At 49.9% G+C, this 13085-nt stretch overlaps 1 long non-coding RNA gene across 1 annotated transcript in view; it reads right to left on the reverse strand.

Annotated features, from left to right (window-relative positions):
* LOC138425522 (uncharacterized) overlaps positions 1-11440 on the reverse strand; it is a 39131-nt gene extending 27691 nt beyond the window's left edge. The window contains exon 1 of the long non-coding RNA XR_011251242.1: positions 11066-11440. This is a non-coding gene — a long non-coding RNA (uncharacterized lncRNA). The remainder of the gene's footprint in view (positions 1-11065) is intronic.
* Positions 11441-13085: the final 1645 nt, after the last annotated feature.

A 13085-nucleotide genomic window follows, 5' to 3' on the forward strand; every position in this document is an offset into this window, starting at 1 on the left:
CAGAGCTGCCGAGGCCGGTGTGGGGCGGGCCACCCGGTTTCCAGGCCGTCCCTCGGCACCACCCTCCGTGCGTTCACCCACCTGGGAGTTCCCCCGGCCCCTCATTTAGGGGTTTCCTGTGAGCCTGATGGCGTCATCATCAGCCACGTGTTTGGCTCAGGCTCCAGCCCCTCTCCCTTCCAAGAAGGTCGGGGGTGGAGCTGAAGGTTCCAACTCTCGGATCACCTGGGTTTTAGGAGCTCCGTGCCAGGAACTGGGGACAAGGACCAAGTGTGCGCTTTATTATATCCCAACCTCAGTGAAAACCACCTCTTCAGGAGCCTGGAAAAGGACGGGGTGACTAGTGACGGGTCAGGTGCCAATCGAGCACCATGCAGGATGTCCCACTGTGAAGGACCGTGAGCCCCGCCTCCCAGCAGAAGGGGCCAAAGGGCCCCAGCGGCGCCCCAGTACCAGGCACAGGGCGGCCTCCATCCTCTTCACAGCGTGGTCCTGCGTGGACCACAATCTGCTGAGAGGCTGACTGGCTCGTCAGCGTGACTTTTAGGTTATTCACATCTCAGAAAAAGTTGTCGACTCTCTAGGGAGTGAAAGTGAAAGTGGCTCAGTCCTGTCCAACTCCTTTGAATTCTCCAGGCCAGAATACTGGAGTGGATAGGCCTTCCCTTCTCCAGAGGATCTTCCCAAGCCCGGGAAGAACCAGGTCTCTTGCATTGCAGGCAGATTCTTTACCAGCTGAGCTATCAGGGAGGCCCATCCTCTAGGGATTCGAAAGTGAAAGTGAAGTTGCTCAGTTGCGTCCGACTCTTTGTGACCCAGTGGACTGTAGCCTACCAGGCTCCTCCGTCCATGAGATTCTCCAGGCAAGAATACTGGAGTGGGTTGCCATTTCCTTCTCCAGGGGATCTTCCCCACCCAGGGATCAAACCCAGGTCTCCCGCATTGCAGGCAGACACTTTAACTTCTCAGCCACCAGGGAAGCCCAAGGGATTAGAAGGATTGTTTTAATACTGATCTTTCCCTTAGGCCTTTAGAGTCTTGCCTTTAGCTGTTTTATCAGAAACAGAGGCATCCAAGCAACACATACATGCCTGGGAGGCAGAAAGGGCTAAGCGGAGAGATTTAATTTTTCTGTTGTTATTAGGCGTTCCATGAATATTTCTGCCACACATAAAGTGGTGAGATTACTACATAAGGGAAAGTGTTCTATTTTTAATTATTCCGGAAGACATAAATAGAAGTTTTACAGCAATAACTCAGCAAATGAGTTTCCGTTCAGTAATGAGCAAAGCAGCGACATGCCTCATTGTTCAGTGATGTGCTCACAAGTCCCAAAATCTGCCCAGTATTTGAAGTATTTCCTCCTTTTTTTAATTGGAGTGTTGATTCACAATATTGTGTTAGTTGCTTGTGTATAGCAAAGCGATTCAGTTACACATATATATACTCTTTTTCATAACAGGTTATTACAAGACGTTGAATATGGTTCCTTGTGCTACACAGTAGCACACTGTTATTTATCTAGTTGATAGACAGTGGTGTATATATATATATGTAGTGTGTTTATTAAGACATCCCTGGTGGCTCAGGCGGTAAACATCTGCCTACAATGCAGTTCAATCCCTGGGTCGGGAAGATCTCCTGGAGAAGGAAATGGAAACCCACTCCAGTATTCTTGCCTGGGAAATTCCAAGGACAGAGGAGCCTGGTGGGCTACAGTCCGTGGGGTCACAGAGTCGGACATGACTGAGCGACTTCACTCAGTGTATTTGTTATCCCTTTTTTTTTAAGCTTAGTTTAACAAATACACTGAATGTTGACTTCTGACCCAGATGCTGAGATATAAAAATGAGAAGAAAAAAAAGAGAGAGAGTATGATCGTTGACTCCTGCAGTGCAGGAGACTCAGGAGACACTGGTTTGACCCTTGGGTCAGGAAGATCCGCTGGAAAAGGAAATGGTGACCCACGCCATTACTCTTACCTGGAAAATCCCCATGGACAGAGGAGCCTGGTGGGTGGTCCGTGGGGTTGCAAAGAGTCAGGCATGACTGAGGCAGCTGAGCACGCACACGTGTGCACACCCACACACGACTGTTGGCGGATGTCACGGGCGGGAGGGACTCCTGCGTCCACACTGGAGCCCGCCTTCCACTGGGAGCTGCCTCCTCACCGGGCATCCTCGGGGTCCAGTGGGACCCTCCTCCCAGGGGTCGGGCGCGGAGGACTGACTACTCCAGTGTCTCCCCAGCCCTGGGGGCGGTGCCTGGGACACGGCAGCTCCTGGGGAGTCACGGGTCCAAGCACAGACACCCGCCTTCTGTGGGATCCTCGCCGACACTCCCATACCTTGCGGCACCTTCTCCCCCGACATGATCCCGCCACCCCTGGGGAGGCAGGGTTCTTTCATCCTGCTGGCCCCTCGCCCCCCAAAAGCTCTGCCCATGAAGCCAGAGACAGCTACAGCCTCGCCACTCCCTGAACTACTTAATACTGCTTCTACTCATTCCCGACTTCTTTTTGAAAAGATTGCAGTTTGCATTCTTGCAGAGACAACAGCTGGAACTCTCCAAACTCCTACTCGTTAATACTTCCAAACACTGTGAAAACGCAGGGATCACTTGCCGGAGTCCAGCTCCAGCAGCCAGGGATTCAACCTGAAGAGACGAACGGGCACTGATGACGTAGCCTCTGACTCAGTACAGAGCTACCTGTTTATTTCAAGCTTCAGGTTCTCTTTTATACTTTGACAAAAGCATTAGGTCAGAGGTTTGACGTTTTTAGTTTCCCCCACCCAGATTTACTGCACTTAATTTGTGATTACATTGTAACTCATGCTACATTCCTCAGTTTATTTCTTATCTTTCTAAATCCTGTTTGCCCCTAGCATCTTAAGATCATTATCTCCTAAAAAGGCTTCTAGCTATTCCTAATTAATCCTAAACCCTAAACTCAGCAAACTTCTTTTGCCATAAACATTCCCCTCACAAACAGGTCTCAGATAATAATCCTCCCCGTGGCCTCAAGCTGCGGCCTAGGTGCTCATCCTGGGACATTCTTTGTAAAGATCCTTGAACAAATGTCAATGGTTATTTTATAGATTATTTTCTGGGCACATCTGTAGAGGGCTTTGTGCTTTCTCATGCTTCTCTCAAGCACCTTAACATTCTTTGCAGCCAACTCAACCCAAGAAAGGAAAGAACGAGTCAGAATCACAAGGACTAACTGCTTCATCCCCGGGCCGTGCCTGCGAGATGAGGAGAGGGGCTTGGGGCCGTGCCTGCGAGATGAGGAGAGGGGCTTGGGGCCGTGCCTGCCAGATGAGGAGAGGGGGTTGGGGCCGTGCCTCCATTTTGTCAGTAACGCCTAATGCGGCTCCTGACAATCACGGTTTGATGGCAACAGCAAATATATGCGAACTTGGCTTCTAGGCATGAGGACCGCAGGAGTTTAAGGAGGTGGCGCATTCTGTGTGTGCTATCCCGTGTCTGTGGTTTAATATTACTGAGACCCATTCCCTTTCTTTCCTTGTTCTTTTCTTTTTAAAGACAAAACTGTAGAGGTATTACCTCTCAATTCAGTTGATTTATTGACAAAACTGGTCCTCCTTAATGCTATATACTCCAAAGGAAGCCGTCCAAAGAGTTTGATAAATAAAAAGCATAATGGAGAAAAGCTTTGTCAATTAGCAAGACAAGGCTGAGTTAGCTTGTGCAGAAATTGCCTAGAAACACTGGGGTCCTGTTACGGGCCAAACTGTGTCCCCCCCAACCCCCAGGACCTCAGAATGTGAGAGTGGAGTTTGGAGATGCCTTTAAAGAAGTAGTTAGGTAGAATGAGGTCACATGGCTGGGCCCTGAGCTGCTATGACTGCTGTCCTTTTAAGAAGAGGAAACAGCACAGATGCCTAGAGGGAAGATGACGAAGGTGCCCTCACGAGCCGAGGAGAACAGCAGGCAGAAGGGTCCAGACTTCCTGGCGCCTGGATCTTGGATGTCCAGCCTCCAGAGCTGAGACGATACATTTCTGTTGTTTAAGCTCCGGAGTCTGTGCTACTTTGTTATGGCAGTCACAAGAAAACAGTTTCAGATTCCAAGAATCACAGTGATTTCTTTTGGGTTTCTCCATGCGAATAAGTGCCTAAGCACAGAAATGATTCTGTTAATTTGCCTCATATTAGTGTTCCCGGTCAAGTTTATATTTTTAAGATTTTTTTTTCCTCTTTCAATCAGCTGGTGGCAATCACCTGGCTTCAGTTTTGCCTGCTCTCTTTAGAATGTGGACAGAGGCAGATGTGCCGTGCCCTGGGCAGGGGAGATGCAGGCGGGAGTCCCAGGGGCACCCCCTGGGGTTGAGGAGCTGAGCGAGGTCATTCCTCACTTGCCGACCATGTGGACCCAGACGTCTGAGTCATCCCTCGGTGGTGTGTTCTGTACACCCACACCTAAAATACACCCTCTGAGCACCGGGTCTTGGGCTTAGAGATGGCTGAAAATTAAATGCAACTTCAGCTGTGACAGAGAAAGGCCAATCCATTTTCTGAGGCGCTGGGATCCCGTCCCGGGGGGAGGATGGGCGGCGTCCAGCTCTGGGGGTGCCAGTCACACTGAGCTGAATGCATGCGATCTCCTGGATCTGGGGAACTGCAGCCTTCACATCCGGCTCAGACCTGACACCTGAGTGGTGAGAGCCTCAGTCTCGTTCTTCAAGGCGCTCGCAACTTACAAAAGGGAAACAAACCCACCTTTAACATGAGAGAGAATCTGGTGAGAAAACGTACTTGTGGAGCACTTTGCAACTTAGGAAGCACTGTTAACCAACATTTATTAAGTATTTATATTTACATTTGATTTTCATAATAACTCCTGGACACAGGTGAAGTAGGAACCCTTATCTTCACTGTACAAAGAAGGAATTGAGGACAAAGAGCTTAGTAACTTGTCTAAGATGGCACAGGTAGTTAAGTGGCAAAAATGGGACACAAACAGAGGTGTTCGATTACAGAGAGAGAAGACAGGAGGGCGGAGGTCAAAGAGAAACGTGAAAAAGCAGGCTGATGGGCTGAGCCTCGGGTGGCAGAGGCAGGGCGGGGGACAACCCAGACAGGGGTCTGGGAAGAGAGAAGGACAGAAAGGGGGCTGGACAGACGGAGGAGCTGGGAGGCTGGAGCTGCATTCCTACGTCCCCGATTCCAGGTCTTCATCATTCATGCTTAGTGGCATAAGGTGGCCGCCAAGGCTAGAACACTGTTACAATCATCTTCCCAGAACCTGACCTGATTCCTGGCACTTTGATAAAAATGTGCTGCTAAGGATGTTGTAAACACAGCTGACCCCGTGGCTGGAGGGTGGCTGGGCATGGGGAGGGGGCAGGAAGGGCCTGAGTCAGAGGTATGGGGGGACAGGGCGAGTCCCGTCTCCCCTGGTGGGAACTTGATCCGCTGTTCACTCAAGGAGACATCGCGTGTTCTGCTGTCACTGAAGATGCTGCTGCTGCTGAGTTGCTTCGGTCATCCTGAAGCTCTTTAGCCCACCAGGCTCCTCTGTCCATGGGATTCCCCAGGCAAGAATCCCAGAGTGGGTGGCCTTCCCCTTCTCCAGGGGATCTTCCTGACCCAGGGTTTGAACGCAAGTCTCCCCCATTGCTGACAGGTTCTTTACCCTCTGAACCACCAGGGAAGCTCCAATTGAAGATAAAATGAGGCCCAACTGTTTTTGCAGAACTTGAGTCAGAATCTCTCTCATAAGGAAAGGAAAAGAATGGGGTGGGGTGGGGGGACCTCACAGCTGTCACCCTCGGCCTTGCCCTGCGGACCGTGAGTCCAGCTGAGCCCAGCTGAGCCCGTGGAAGGGGATTTCATGTCCCCAGAACATCCCTTCTCCTCCCACGCTGGGGCCTGGATTCCGGGCTATTTTCACTCCACCCCTTATGGAAACAGGAAACAGCTTCAGAGCAGCTTGTTTCTGTGAGCTGTTACAGGCTCAGCTTAAACACCGTTTCCTCCAGAAGGCCCAGCTGACCTCCTGGCTGGACACCCCTGACCTGGGCCCCGCTTCGCCCTCCAGCTCCACTTCCTCTCTGCAAAGCTTCCTTTAGACCCCTGCCCCTTCCCTGCCTGCCCTGTGAGGCAGGGGTGGTCCGCCTTGTCTGAAGACAGCAGGAAGGGCTTGACGCCGGGGCTTGACGCCGGGGCTTTCATCGGTGGCTGGGAATTCACGCTTCCCCTTGACGCTGGCCTCTTCATTTTCCATCTTCGACTTCTTTTTATATAAGGAAAGAGGGCTTTCTTATCTGAGCCACCAGGGTCGTCGTAGATGGCTAGGAACCAGACCACAACATTTCCTGCCGCAAAGCGTGGTGGAGGGTCCGTGCTCAGCGGCCACAGTCGCTCTGGCTGTAGCCCACACGGGCGGCCTTGCAGATGACCTGGGAGGCGGGGGGTGCCTGCGGCCCAGGCCGCCGGCCTCCCACCCCAGACAGCGCTCGCAGGGTAGGCAGGATGGGCAGACCACAGACAGCGTGCTGAGTGAGGGCATGTCCTGGGAACACTCTGATGAAAACAGAATCTGGTTTGAAAGATAACTTTTTAAAAAAGTTTTTATGATGATAAAATACATATAACATCCAGGTTACCACCTGAACCATTCTGAAGCAAAGACTTCGGGGTCATTAAGTACAGACGCCTCCATCCATCCCCCGTCTGAAACTGCCGCGTGAAACAACAATGACTCCCGGCTCCCCAGCTCCTGGCACCCGCTTTCTACACCGTGTCTCTAAGAATCTGACTCCGCTGGAGCCCTCCTGGCTGTGGAGTCGGGTCGCATCCGTCTTTCTGGTCTGGCCACTCTCACTGAGTTGAAGTCCTCTGGGTCCATCGGCGCTATGGCCTGCGTCAGGGTTCCCTTCCCCTGAAGCGTGAGTGAGACCCCACTGTCCGCAGGGGCCATGCTCCGGTTTCCTGCCTTCTGTGGACAGAGCAGCAGCTGCTGCTGCCGCCAGCCGGGTGCACAGACGCCTCTTCCAGGCTCTCGGCTCAGTGGTTCGGGGAGCGCCCCCGCGAGTGTGTTAGGGGAAGCACACTGATCGAAACCGCCCACCCTGGCCAGGCACCATAGTAACCATTTGCATGAGTTGTTTTATGAGAGGAGATCCTGAAAAGGAATACGGAACTAATAGGCCACCACCAACTGGAAGAGTTCGGGAAAAGTCTAAAGGAGACACTGAGTGTCCGTCCACTTCCCAAAATCCCTCTTGCTAACATCCATCTTGGCTGAGCGACGCGTGCGCCACCAGGAAAGACTCTGAATTAGATTGATTGGCCAAAGACCACCCGGAAACTAATCCCACCATCATAAAACCCGAGATTGCAAGCCAGGCGGCAGAGCAGTTCTCCTGGGTTCCCTTACCCTACTGCTCTCCACCCGGGTGCCCTTTCCCAATAAAATCTCGTGCTTTGTCAGCACATGTGTCTCCTCGGACAATTGATTTCTGAGTGTTAGACAAGAGCCCAGTTTCGGGCCCTGGAAGGGGTCCGCCTTCCTGCAACAAGTGGACTTGCTGGAGTGCGTGCTCCTTCTCCTCCGGTGTGTGTGAGGCGCCTCCACGCCGCTTCCTCGGGGGCTGCACACTCTCACTCCTCCCACAGCACAGTGGCTCCTGTCCCCACATCCTTGCTTGGGGACTTTTAAGAAAGGTATTTGCGCTTCTGCTGAAGGAGGAAACAGAACAAGCTCTATCTTGAAAGCAGGACTCCATCTTGGGCCGGACTGTGGACTTTGAGCTCTATGCCCAGTATCTATGGAAATCACAAACCTACTGGAAAACCAGGCCCCCAGGAGGAAGAGCCCCAGGGCTCTCCATCGCCTAAAGTTCAGTTCAGTTCAGTCGCTCAGTCGAGTCCGACTCTTTGCGACCCCATGAATCGCAGCACGCCAGGCCTCCCTGTCCATCACCATCTCCCAGAGTTCACTCAGACTCACATCCATCGAGTCAGTGATGCCATCCAGCCATCTCATCCTCTGTCGTCCCCTTCTCCTCCTGCCCCTCATCCCTCCCAGCATCAGAGTCTTTTCCAATGAGTCAACTCTTTGCATGAGGTGGCCAAAGTACTGGAGTTTCAGCTTTACCATCATTCCTTCCAGAGAAATCCCAGGGCTGATCTCCTTCAGAATGGACTGGTTGGATCTCCTTGCAGTCCAAGGGACTCTCAAGAGTCTTCTCCAACACCACAGTTCAAATGCATCAATTCTTCAGCGCTCAGCCTTCTTCACAGTCCAACTCTCACATCCATACATGACCACTGGAAAAACCATAGCCTTGACTAGACGGATCTTAGTCAGCAAAGTAATGTCTCTGCTTTTGAATATACTATCTAGGTTGGTCATAACTTTTCTTCCAAGGAGTAAGTGTCTTTTAATTTCATGGCTGCAGTCGCCATCTGCAGTGATTTTGGAGCCCCCCAAAATAAAGTCTGACACTGTTTCCATTGTTTCCCCATCTATTTCCCATGAAGTGATGGGACCAGATGCCATGATCTTCGTTTTCTGAATGTTGAGCTTTAAGCCAACTTTTTCACTCTCCACTTTCACTTTCATCAAGAGGCTTTTTAGTTCCTCTTCACTTTCTGCCATAAGGGTGGTGTCATCTGCATATCTGAGGTTATTGATATTTCTCCCAGCAATCTTGATTCCAGCCTGTGCTTCTTCCAGCCCAGCATTTCTCATGATGTACTCTGCATAGAAGTTAAATAAGCAGGGTGACAATATACAGCCCTGACGCACTCCTTTCCCTATTTGGAACCAGTGTGTTGTTCCATGTCCAGTTCTAACTGTTGCTTCCTGACCTGCATGTAGGTTTCTCAAGAGGCAGGTCAGGGGGTCTGGTGTTCCCATCTCTCTCAGAATTTTCCAGTTTATTGTGATCCGCACTCATATTATTTTCCCTTATTGTGTTGTTTAGTTACTGAATCGTCTCTGACTCTGCAGCCCCGTGGACTGTAGCCCGCCAGACTTCTCTATCTATGGGATTTCCCAAGCAAGAATACTCGAGTGGGTTGCCATTTCCTTCTCCAGGGGATCTTCCTGACCCAGGGATTGAACCTGGGTCTCCTGCATTGACAGGCATTGGCAGACAGATTCTTTACCGTCTGAGCCACGAGGGAAGCCCTGCATTTTCCCTTAAAGGTTATTACAAAATATTGACTATAGTTCTCTGTGCCACACAGTAGGTCCTTACTGTTTATCCATTTTTACAGGGTAGTGTGTATATATTAATCCCCAATTCCTAATTTATCCATCCCCTTCCTTCCCCTTTGGGGCTTCTCTAGTAGCTCAGATGGTAAAGCATCTGCCTGCAATGCGGGAGACCTGGGTTCGATCTCTGAGTTGGGAAGGTCCCCTGGAGAAGGAAATGGCAATCCACTCCAGTATTCTTGCCTGGAGAATTCCATGGGTAGAGGAGCCTGGGTCCATGGGGTCGTAGAGAGTCGGATATGACTGAGCGACTTCACTTTCACTTTTCACTTTCATGCATTGGAGAAGGAAATGGCAACCCACTCCAGTGTTCTTGCCTGGAGAATCCCAGGGACAGGGAGCCTGATGGGGTCACACAGAGTTGGACACGACTGAAGTGACTTAGCAGCAACTTACCAGAGCGCCTAACACACACACACTCCCTTCCCCTTTGGTCACCAGAAGTCCATTTTCCTGTGTCTGTGAGTTTGTTCCTATTCAGCAAACACGGTCATTTGTATCACAGTTTTGGATTCCACATGTGACACTGTATGATACTTGTCTTTGCCTGACTTAGGTTACTTAGTATGATCATCTCCAGGCTCATCCATGTTGCTGCAAAGGCTCCACTTCCATTTAAACGAACGTCATTCTATCCTTCCCATCTGATAAGCCTTTGGTCTCATTTACCACTGACTGAGAAACTTTACTCTTCCCTGGTGGCTCAGAGGTTAAAGCGTCTGCCTGCAATGCAGGAGACCTGGGTTCAATCCCTGGGTCGGGAAGATCCCCTGGAGAAGGAAATGGCAACCCACTCTAGTATTCTTGCCTGGAGAATCCCATGGACGGAGGAGTCTGGAGAGCTGCAGTCCATGGGGTCGCAAAGAGTCGGACACAACAGCGACTTCACTTCACAGAGGTTATTTTATCTGTTTCTGTGGCCTTAGTCACTTACGTTTCTCAAGAAACTTGAGCATGAGAATGTAACTGATTAAGAATTTCCTGGGAGGGGCCAGTCACCCGCAACCATATCTCAGTCTCCAAAATTACTCATTGTTGTGAAATTACTGTGTCTCACCTAAAATTCTTGGACTATTTACAAGAAAACATTAGTATTTATAAAGTGATTTTGACTTACTTTCTTGTTGTTTTAACAAGTTAAAAATAAATTATTACACACACGTCAAGCAATTATTTAAATATGTATCAAGTTAGTTTCACATTTCTCTTTTAACTATAGTAAACAGTTTTGTACTTGGTTTAACAATTTTTTAAGTTTAAAATGTTTGCACGCTCATGGACTATTGTAAATGTTGTTTATATTTAGAGAATAATTATCTAAAATAAAATAGCTTATTGTCTAGAGAGCACTCTAACATGGAGATACTGTGCTCATAGTGATCCCAGTCTCCATACTCACAAAACACCACTGTGAGATCTCTGACACCCCCAGGCTTCAGGCTGATCAAGGGTCTAATGTTTCTTAGTTTCTTGAACTGAATCAGGAAACAGCTGAACGCAAAATTACTTTTGAAGAGGAGAAAAAAATCAAGATTTTGGGGGGGTTTCTGGGTGGCCGACTTATTTGAAGGTAGAGACAAGTCTAAGAGGAACCCACTTCCCCTTTCAGGCTGTGTGAGCAGGCAGAATAACTCGGTCATAAGGAAACCCCTTAGAGGACGGACAGCCCCCTTATTCTTATAGGATGAGCCAGCTAGGACCACTCGGACCGAAGCAGTTTCGATGGCGCCCACACGTGCCCCTGAGGGGAGAGGGTGACGAGAAGGTGCTTCAAGGACCTCAGGTTGGGAGAAACGGGCGCACCCCGTGCACTCACCGGCTGACGCTCTCCTTTCAGCGCAAGACTGGGCGCTGAGGACGGACAGCGTGGGCGTGCTCGCTCTCCCGTGGGTCCGGTCTGGAATCTGATTCAACGACCGTGTCCTTCTAACGCCTTCTGTCATCATTTTCCCTTGTTTGGCGCATCTGATTTGTGCTTTTCCCAGTTCTTTTCCCAGAGAGTCTGTGTCGCTCTGGAGCTCAGAGCTGGATGTGCTCAGCTTTTGCTGCAGCCACTTGGTACTTCAGATGACTGTGCCTCAAGGCCGGCGTTTTTAAAGACGAGTCTAGATATTTTCACGCTTAACACGAAATCCGTTCGTTTGTGCCTCAATGGATGCAGCAACTGCACGGCAAGCTTGCCGCCGCCCCCCGTCCCACCCTGTTTTGTCCAACTAGACACTTCTGATCAAAATCACGAGAACTGAAGACTTTCCGCTGCCCCTGCACAGCACCCCCTGGTGGCCGCTCGGAGCACAGGCTCTGCTCTCACGCCTTCAGGCCGCCCTGCGCGGGCCCCCGGCCTCAGAGCCGCCCTCGCGCCCTCCTCCCGCTCCTTGCTGACGTCTTCTCCCCGCCCTCCGTGGTCTCGGCTGCATCGGCCGCGGAGCACTCCTGCTGTGCCCCCAGCATCACGGAGGTCACCGGAGGGCCTGGAGAGGGCGTGACCGCCGGCTGGCCACTGAGCTGGACCCGGGCAGCGGGAGGATTTTCACTCCCCTCCTCCGTCCTTGGAATGTATGTCTGTCCATTGTTCTTGCATGAGAAGGCTCTTCAAGGGTTTTTCAAATCAACTGTGAAATTATAATTAAATCAGCTTGTCAAGTATTTTGAGTTGTGTTCATCTGTTGGATCCCTTGACATTGCTTCATCTGCTTTTTTTCCCCGTGACATATAACCCACAGATTATGAGGATAATTGTACAGTTATACAGCATGCAGCCAAGTGACACAGGTTGAACTGGCCGTGCTCAGGAAGCGGCCTCTACAGCACGTGACCCCCCAGGCCCAGCCCTGCCTCTCCTGTCCCCGCAGGTAACAGCTCTTGTGATTTGGGGAGAGCGTCTTTGCTGGTCTCTGTTGTCTTACCCCTTCCAGCTTATTCCAGCTTTCTTTAGGCTGATTCTGAGATTTATGTAAATGAAATACTGTGGAATGTAGTCTTTTGAATTTGGCTTCTTTTGCTCAACTTACGTTGTGGAGTTTCTTTTGTGTCGTGATTGCAGCAACAATCTACCCATCTTTGTTACTGTGTAGTCGGAGAAGGCGATGGCAACCCACTCCAGCACTCTTGCCTGGAAATCCCATGGACGGAGGAGCCTGGCAGGCTGCCATCTATGGGGTCACACAGAGTCGGACATGACTGAAGTGACTTAGCAACAGCAGCAGTATTCCGCTGAATGGCTTCCCATTCTGCAGTTGTTGATCTTTGGAGTTCACAAGTAAAGCCACATCCAACATTCTTGTAAATGTCTCCATGTGAATGTCAATGCATTTCTTTAGGAGAATTGCTGGTTCAACACTCCTAAAAATTGAACTTGAATAATAATTGAATTATTTTCCAAAGTAGTTTTCCCAGTTTATAATCCACCCCACACAGAAGTGAGAGAATTCCAGTGGCTCACTTGAAATTGTCAGAAATTTTAATTTTTGGCAATGTGAACGTAAGATATCTCATTTTATTTAAAGTTTGTATTTAACGCGTTTTTATGCATTGATAAGCCATTTGGATTTCCTCTTTTAAAGTGTGTGCTCATTTTAAAAAAGTAGTTTTTATGTGATGTGTACAAGTTAGACACACACGCATGTGCAAACGTACATTTCTTTGAAATAGTTATTGGGATCGGGATTGATTTAAAAAATCAGAGAAAAATGACTATCTTTACAATACTGAGTTCTACTCAGTGAATGTGATATATTTCTTCAGTTCAGTTCAGTCGCTCAGTTGTGTCCAATTCTTTGCGACCCCATGAATTGCAGCACGCCAGGCCTCCCTGTCCATCACCAACTCCCGGAGTT

This window comes from Ovis canadensis, chromosome 20 (genome assembly GCF_042477335.2).
Source record: "Ovis canadensis isolate MfBH-ARS-UI-01 breed Bighorn chromosome 20, ARS-UI_OviCan_v2, whole genome shotgun sequence".
NCBI lineage: Eukaryota > Metazoa > Chordata > Mammalia > Artiodactyla > Bovidae > Ovis > Ovis canadensis.